This window comes from Phyllostomus hastatus, unplaced genomic scaffold, assembly GCF_019186645.2.
Source record: "Phyllostomus hastatus isolate PE091 unplaced genomic scaffold, TTU_PhHast_1.1 phas_scaffold_12, whole genome shotgun sequence".
Lineage (NCBI taxonomy): Eukaryota > Metazoa > Chordata > Mammalia > Chiroptera > Phyllostomidae > Phyllostomus > Phyllostomus hastatus.
The window spans coordinates 835,461-844,198 of NW_025334007.1; positions in this window are offsets into that span (position 1 = coordinate 835,461).

Consider the following 8,738-nt stretch of genomic DNA (forward strand, 5'->3'; position numbering starts at 1 on the left):
TATGCAAATTATACTCCAATAAAACTTTTAAAAGTACACCCTGAAATTTTATTTACTTGCTTTTTCACCCTAAAATTAACTTCTTTCCTTTGGATCAAGGCATAAACTAAGTGTTAAGTTGACTATTGTGGATATGCTAATCACATGTAGCCATTTACATTTAAACTAATTAAAATGTAAAATTTGAAATTCAGTCCTAGTCACCTATCAGATACTTAAAAGCCACACGTATCTGATGAATATCTTAGCTGCAGACCGTTTGTCATCATCACAGCGAGTTCGATTAGAGCTGCTTTAGCTGATTTCATGTCATTAGAGATAGACTTTGTTTCACTTTTTCTACAACCTATTGGTGAATACTGAGGCCAATTTTGGGAAACCGCTAAAACATAATCTTCTACTTCCTGCACTTAAAGAGGCCTGTCTACAGTATTTCCTCCCTCCCCACCCCCCCCACCCCCGCCAGATTTTTATATGTTGCTTAGGCTTTCTCTTGAAGTGTGTGAATGCTGGCTTGCTGGTGTAAGGAAAGGCAGCAGTTGACTAGCAAAAGATGTAAAGATGAGAAAACTAACTTTTTTTCCTGAAGAGTCGGGGTTAAAGTGGACCTAGAGAAAAGAGACTGTGAGAAATCAGCTCTGGAAAGAAGAACAAAGTAGACTTTTAAAAAACTTATCATTACTTTGAAGCCCTGGCTGGCGTAGCTCAGTGGATGGAGCGCGGGCTGGGAACCAAAGTGTCCCAGGTTCGATTCCCAGCCAGGGTACATGCCTGGGTTGCAGGCCATAACCCCCAGCAACCGCACATTGATGTTTCTCTCTCTCTCCCCCTCCCTTCCCTCTCTAAAAATAAATAAATAAAATCTTAATAAAAAAAAAAAGAAAATGCCTATTTGTTTAAAAAAAAACAAAAAAACTTATCATTACTTTGTAAATTTTTCTTAGGAATGCAAAGGCAACAAGGGAGTCCCTATTACAATATAGGCACAAACCAGAAAACATGTCTAATTCTGATTGTTCTCACCTTTACCCTGATAAGTTTTGTGGGGTTTATTACCAACTAAACATATCCATACGGCTTTACATATCAGAGAGAGGAAATACATTTTTATAGGTATTTATATATCTTGCTTTTATCTTGTTTCTAAGTAATAGGTTACTGTAGAAAATGTGAACATGCAGATAAGCACAGGAAAGAAGGATTACCTGTAATTTCAACTCCATGTGGAAATTCTATAGATGTTTTATGCTTTCTACTATATGTTACATATTCTTTTTAGATATTATATTTTTAAATATTATATTTCACATGCTACTTTATTATAATTTTACTTTTATTACTTGAAGACCATGTCAGTAACTAGTATTTTTAAGTTCGACACTGAAGAGTAAACACATTAATATTTCACAAGTAAAATGAGATAATATAGCTATAAATAATTGTGGGATTGTGTTTACAAATCTTTTTAATTTTTAAACAAATAACATCTACTAAAATTTTTTTAAAATTTTATTTTAATCATTGTTCAAGTATAGTGTTCTCCCTTTTACTCCCAATCCAGCCCACCCACCCAACCCTCCCCTCTTCCCTCCCAATACCGCCCTCCCCCTAGTTTTTGTCCATGTGGCCTTTATACTTGTTCCTATAAACCCTTCCCCTTTCCCCCTGAAATTCCCTCCTCTCTCCCCTCTGGTCACTGTCAGCCAGTCCTCTATTTCAGTGTCTTTGGTTATATTTTGCTTGTTTCTTTGTTTTGTTGTTTAGGTTCCTGTTAAAGGTGAGATCATATGGTATTTGTCTTTCACTGCCTGGCTTGTTTCGCTTAGCATAATGCTTTCCAGCTCCATCCAAGCTGTTGCAAAGGGTAGGAGCTCCTTCTTACTTTCTGCTGCATAGAATTCCATTGTGTAAATGTACCATAGTTTTTTGATTCATTCATTTACTGATGGGCACCTAGGTTGCTTCCAGCACTTGGCTATTGTAAATTGTGCTGCTATGAACATTGGGATGCATAGGTTCTGTTGGATTAGTGCTTTAGTGTTCTTAGGATAAAGTCCCAATAGTGGAATTGCTGGGTCAAAAGGCAGATCCATTTTTAGTTTTCTGAGGAAGTTCCATACTGCTTTCCATAGTGGTTGTACCAGTCTGCAGTCCCACCAACAGTGCACTAGGGATCCCTTTTCTCCACAACCTCTCCAACACTTGTTTTTTCTTGCTTTGTTTATGATGGCCATTCTGACTGGTGTGAGGTGGTATTTTGTTGTGGTTTTAATTTGCACCTCTCTGATAGCTAGTGATATTGAATATCATTTCATGTGTCTTTGGATTTTCTGTATGTCCTCCTTGGAGAAGTGTCTGGTCAAGTCCTTTGCCCATTTTTTAATTGGATTCCTTGTCTTCTTAGAGCGTAGTCGTATAAGTTCTTTATATATTTTGGAGATTAAACCCTTGTCTGAGGTATCATTGGCAAATATGTTTTCCCATACAGTTGGTTCTCTTTTTATTTTGATCCTGTTTTTCTATTTAGCTGTGCAGAAGCTTTTTATTTTCATGAGATCCCATTTGTTTATTCTTTCCTTTATGTCCCTTGCTCTAGGGAACATGTCAGTAACAAGTTTCTGCGTGAAATATGTGAGATTCCCCTAACTACGTTCTCCTCTAAGACGTTAATGGTGTCACGGTTTATATTTAATTCTTTTATCCACCTTAAATTTATTTTTGTATAAGGTGTAAGTTGGTGCTCGAGTTTCATTTTTTTTGCACGTGGCTGTCCAGTTCTCCCAACACCATTTGTTGAAGAGGCTATTTTTACTCCATTTTATGTTGCTGCCTCCTTTGTCAAATATTAATTGACCATAGAGACTTGGGTTTATTTCTGGGCTCTCTGTTCTATTCCATTGGTCCACGTGCCTGTTTTTATGCCAGTGCCAGGCTGTTTTGATTACAGTAGCCTTGTAGTATAGTTTAGTGTCAGGTATTGTGATCCCTCCTACTTTACTCTTCTTTCTTAAAATTGCAGCAGCTATTCGGGGTCGTTTATGATTCCATACAAATTTTTGAAATGTTTCTTTTATGTCTGTGAAATACGCCATTGGTACTTTAATAGGAATTGCATTGAATGTGTAAATTGCTTTGGGTAGTATGGACATTTTGATGATATTAATTCTTCCAATCCATGAACACGGTATATGTTTCCATTTGTTTGTGCCTTCCTTGATTTCTTTCTTGAGTGTTATGTAGTTTTATAAATACAGGTCTTTTATCTCTTTGATTAGGTTTATTCCTAGATATTTTATTTTTCTTTTTGCTATTTCAAATGGGATTTTTTCCTTGCTTTCTGCTTCTGCTGTTTCATTGTTGGTGTACAGAAATGCCTATGATTTCTGGATATTGACTTTGTATCCCGCTGTTTCGCCAAATTCATTTATTAGGTCAAGCAGTTTTTGGGTGGAGTCTATAGGATTTTCTATGTACACTATCATGTCATCTGCAAACAGTGACCGTTTTGTTTCCTCCTTTCACATTTGGATGCCTTTTATTTCTTTTTCTTGTCTGATTGCTGTGGCTAAAGCTTCCAGTACTATAGTGAATAGAAGTGGTGAAAGTAGGCAGCCTTGTCTTGTTCCTGATCTTAGTGGAAAAGATTTTAATTTTTGCCCATGGAGTATGATGTTGGCTGTAGGTCTCTCATATATGGCCTTTATTATGTTGAGGAATGCTCCCTCTATTCCCACTTTGCTGAGTGTTTTTATCATAAATGGGTGCTGTTCCTTATCAAATGTTTTTTCTGCATCTATTGATATGATCATGTGGTTTTTGTCTTTCCTTTTGTTTATGTGATGTATTACATTTACTGACTTGCGAATATTGTACCATCCTTGCATCCCTGGAATGAATCCCACTTGGTCATGGTGTATGATCTTTTTAATGTATTGTTGGATGCGGTTTGCCAGTATTTTGTTGAGGATTTCAGCGTCAATGTTCATCAGTGATATTGGTCTGAAGTTTTCTTTCTTTGTTGTGTCTTTATCTGGTTTTGGAATTAGGATGATGTTGGCCTCATAAAAAGAGTTTGGGAGTCTCCCATCTTTTTGGATTTTTTGGAATAGTCTGTGAAGGATAGGGGTTAGCTCTTCCTTAAATGTTTTGTAGAATTCTCCTGTGAAACCATCTGGGCCAGGGCTTTTGTGTGTTGGGAGTTTTTTGATTACTTCTTCAATTTCTTTTGCTGTTATTGGTCTGTTCAGGCTTTCTGCTTCTTTTTCATTGAGTTTTGGAAGATTATATTTTTCTAGAAATTTTTCCATTTCACCTAGGTTTTCAAATTGCTTGACATACAGTTCCTTGTAGTGATTTCTTACAATCCTTTGTATTTCTGTGGTATCTGTTGTAATCTCTCCTCTTTCATTTCTGATTGTGTTTATTTGGGTCTTCTCTCTTTTTTTCTTGATGAGTCTGCTTAAAGGCTTGTCGATTTTGTTTATTTTTTCAAAGAACCAGCTCTTGGATTCATTGATCCTTAGAATTGTGCTGTTAGTCTCTATGTCATTTAATTCTGCTCTGATCTTGGTTATTTCCTTCCTTCTGCTTGCTCTGGGCTGTCTTTGTTGTTGTTCCTCGAGTTCTTTTAGACGTAGGGTTAGGTTGTTTGTTTGGAATGTTTCTAACTTTTTTAAGTGGGCCTGTATCAGTATGAACTTCCCTCTCAGGACTGCCTTGGCTGTGTCCCATAAGTTTTGGGTTGTTGTGAGTTCATTTTCATTTGTTTCTAGAAACCTTGTGATTTCTTCCCTAATGTCATTCTTAACCCATTCATTGTTTAATAGCATGCTATTTAATCTCCATGATTTTGAGTGTTTTGGGTTTTTTTTTCCTTCAGTTGGTTTCCAGCTTCAGTCCCTTGTGATCCGAGAAAATGTTTGGTATGATTTCAATTTTCTTGAAATTCTAGAGGCTTGTTTTGTGTCTTATCATGTGGTCAGTCTTTGAAAATGTTCCATGTACATTTGAAAAGAATGTGTATTTAGCTTCTTTTGGATGGAGGGCTGTGTATATATCAGTAAAGCCCATTTTGTCAGGGGTATTGTTCAATGCCACAATATCTTTGTTGATATTTTGGAAGATCTGTCCATTTTTGATAGTGGGGTGTTAAAATCCCCCACTATAATTGTGTTGCTGTCCATATCTTTCTTGAAGTCCTCTAAGATTTTCTTCATGTATTTGGGTGTTCCTATGTTGGGTGCATATATATTTACAATATTTTTGTCTTCTTGGTGGATTCTTCCCTTGAGTATTATGAAGTGACCTTCTGGGTCTCTCTTTATGGACGTTTTTTGGAAGTCTATTTTGTCGGATATGAGTATTGCTACCCCGGCTTTTTTTCCCCTCTCCATTTGCTTTGAAGATTTGTTTCCAGCCCTTCACTTCAGCCTGTGCAGGTCTTTTATCCTGAGGTGGATCTTTTGTAGGCAGCATATGTGTGGGTCATATTTTCTTATCCATTCAGCTATTCTATGTCTTTTGATTGGAGCATTTAATCCATTTACATTTAAGGTTATTGTTGATAGGTACTTATTCATTGTCTTTTGTGTTCGTGTGTTTCTCTCTCTCTCTCTCTCTCTCTCTCTCTCTCTCTTCCTTCCTTTCCTTAAAGCAGTCCCTTTAGAATCTCTTGCAGAGCTGGTTTGGTGGAGGTGTATTCTTTTAGACTTCTTTTGTCTGGGAAGCTTCTTATTTGGCCTTCTATCTTGATTGAGAGCCTTGCTGGGTAATGTAGCCTTGGTTGCAGTCCTCTGGTTCTCATGACTTGGAGTATTTCTTGCCATTTTCTTCTGGCTTGAAGTGTTTCCATTGAGAAGTCAGCTGTTAGCCTTATTGGGGCTCCCTTTTATGTTACTTCCTTTTTCTCCCTTGCTGCCTTTAATATTCTCTCTTGTGTTGAAATTTTGCCATTTTAATTATGATGTGTCTTGAGGTGGGCCTCTTTGGGTTCCTCTTGATTGGGACTCTCTGTGTTTCCTGGATTTGTGTGACTTTTTCTCTCATCAGATTAGGGAAGTTTTCCATCATTACTTTTTCAAATAGGTTTTCTATCCCTTGCTCTTCTTCTTCTCCTTCTGGTATCCCTATTATACAGATATTATTACGTTTCATATTGTCTTGCATTTCTCTTAATCCCTCTTCATTCTTTCTGAGCCTCTTTTCCTTTTCTTGCTCTTTCTGGGTGTTGTTTTCAACTTTGTCCTCTAGCTCGCTAATCCGATCTTCTGCTTCATCAATCCTGCTTTTCATTCCTTCTACTGTGTTCCTCAGTTAAGAAATGGCATTCTTCATTTCCTCTTGGCCCTTGTTGAGAGTTTCTATTTCCTTTTTCATGTTTATATAGTTTGCAATGAGATTGTTGTAGCTTCCCTCTAGTTTCTGATAGCTCATTGTGAGTTCATTGAACTTCCTGGTAATCATTGTTTTGAACTCACTATCTGATAGTTGAGTTGCCTCTATTTCATTTAGCATTTTTCCTGAGGCTTCCTCCTTTCCCTTCAATTGGGGATTGTTTCTTTGTTTTCTCATTGTTGGTGGGATTCTTCTTGTTAGCCTCTGTTTCTTAAATTGATCTGTTCTGGTTCCCTGGGTTTATGGTGTGAACTTCTGTGTTAGAATACCTGTGAGATTCAGTGGTACAGTCTCCTTCAGGTATCCTGGTGTTCACAACTTCCCCCTACTCTTTTTTGTGATCAGTTGGAGGAGTAAGGCAAAATGGTTTAAGACAACAAGACAGTATACTATGATATTTACATTAGCAGCCAGTAGAGAAGAGATGGGTTATCCTTTGGCTTCTTATAGTGTTAACCATGATCTTCCACCCCACTATCCATGTTTTAGAAAGGATGGAAAGAAGGTAAGACTCTTATTGGGGATGAAAGGATTGTTAGTAGGATTTAGAAAGCTGTGAGGCTGTGGGAGGTCAGATTCTAAGGTAGGGTTGGAATAAGGATTAGTAAATAGGAGTAGTGTGTAAAAGAATAGAGACAACCCCCACAATAGTATAGTTCAGGGAATTGCAAAGTGGGCTGAGATCACGTAGGGGTGTTGAGTAGTATTTACAATTGTATGAACTAGGTCTTATTTAGAGTAGTGTTAAAGCAACAGTCTTGTGGCAGAATCGATGAGGTCTAGATAACAAGAATAGGGAGTATGGAACCTTGAGAGGTGTATTAATGGAACACAGATGAAGGATAATAAATTATCAACACACTGTGACTGAGATAACAAGGGAAACCTATCAAATGACAGTATAACCAGCCAAGCAAAGAAGATTATACAGAAAGAAAAAGAATACCAAAATACTATTAAAATAAAAAATGTTGGAAAGGCGAGAAAAAGATAATACAAATTTGCAGTAACTTGTAAGCTCAAAAAAAAAAGGGAAAAAAAAAGCAGAAGATGGAGTGCAGGAGAGATAAATTTGGAGTGCAAGGAATAATACTAGGATGAATGGAAGAGAAACATAAGGGATTGAGAGATAAAAATACTAAGAATTGAAAAATAAAAGTCACTTAAAACACAAGATAAAATCAACCAACCAACAATAGCCAAAAAAAAAAAAAAAAAAGAAAACAAAAAAACCTCTTGTTGGTTTCTAACTGGTCAGACCAGTTTTTCTGATCTTGCTGGCTTCAGCAGGCTGAGGGGCGTTTGAAATGCTTATCACTCTTCGCAGCCAAATCTCAGTAAGTCTCTCAGGTACTATCCCCAGGGCCAGCAGGGCGCTCTCCCCAGGGCCAATCTGACTTTCCCCTACAGGACCCTGGGCACTCCTGAGCACGCTCTCTGGAGCTCACTGATCTGGTCTCCGGGGCTCCGGGGCCCCGCAGGGCTTCTGTGTCTTTTTTGTTTCAGGACGCAAGCTCCCAGGATTGCAAGGAGACGTGCCTTTCCCCCAGATTCCACCGCGGCGAGCTCTATGATCTCAGGGAGCATGCTCGACTTTTTTGGATTCATGGTGCAATCTCTGGGGATTGTAAAGGGGCGCGCCCATCCACCAAATTTTTGAGTTTCAGGCTCTAGGAACGCACTAAGTGCCACGTCCCTTCCAGGTTCACAGCGCGAGAGTCAGGATTCCCGATGGGGCGCACTTCCACAGTTCAGCACCACAGACTCCAGAAACCTGAGAACGCCCGCGCCCTTTCCTCCATCGGGGCTGCGACTTCTGGGTTTTCCACCGATCCACACTCCCACCGGGCTGGGGGTGCAGGCGTACTTCCAGGCCACCCCTGGTCCTGCTGGCTGGAGGCACTCACTTCTCCCAGGGCTATGGGTGCGTGCTCACAGCCTCTGGGCGATTCTCTCCCAGTCCAACTGCCCTCTCTGTGCCCTGGTGTTGCTCAACCCCCCGTAGTCCAGGGAGGGAGCCGTGACTCCACTCTCCCAGGTGCCCTGAGGCAGACCTGGGTGCACCGGGCCTGGGGACTGCAACCCCCCTGTTCCCTGCGCTGATCCCTGGGTCCCTGTTGTCCTGAAGCAGTCTCCTTACCCTCTGGTTTTTCAATGATCCCTATAATTTTTGATGTCCTGCTTTCAAAAGTGTTTCAGTAACTTAGGCCACTTGCTCTGTTCCTCCAGCGATCTGCGAGTTTCCCTCCTGTTCACAGAAGCTGAGAATCACGCTGCCTGGAGTAAAGCCACCATCTTTAGAAGAACACCTACTAAAATTTTTAAAAATTCTTCTTTTGGAGTAA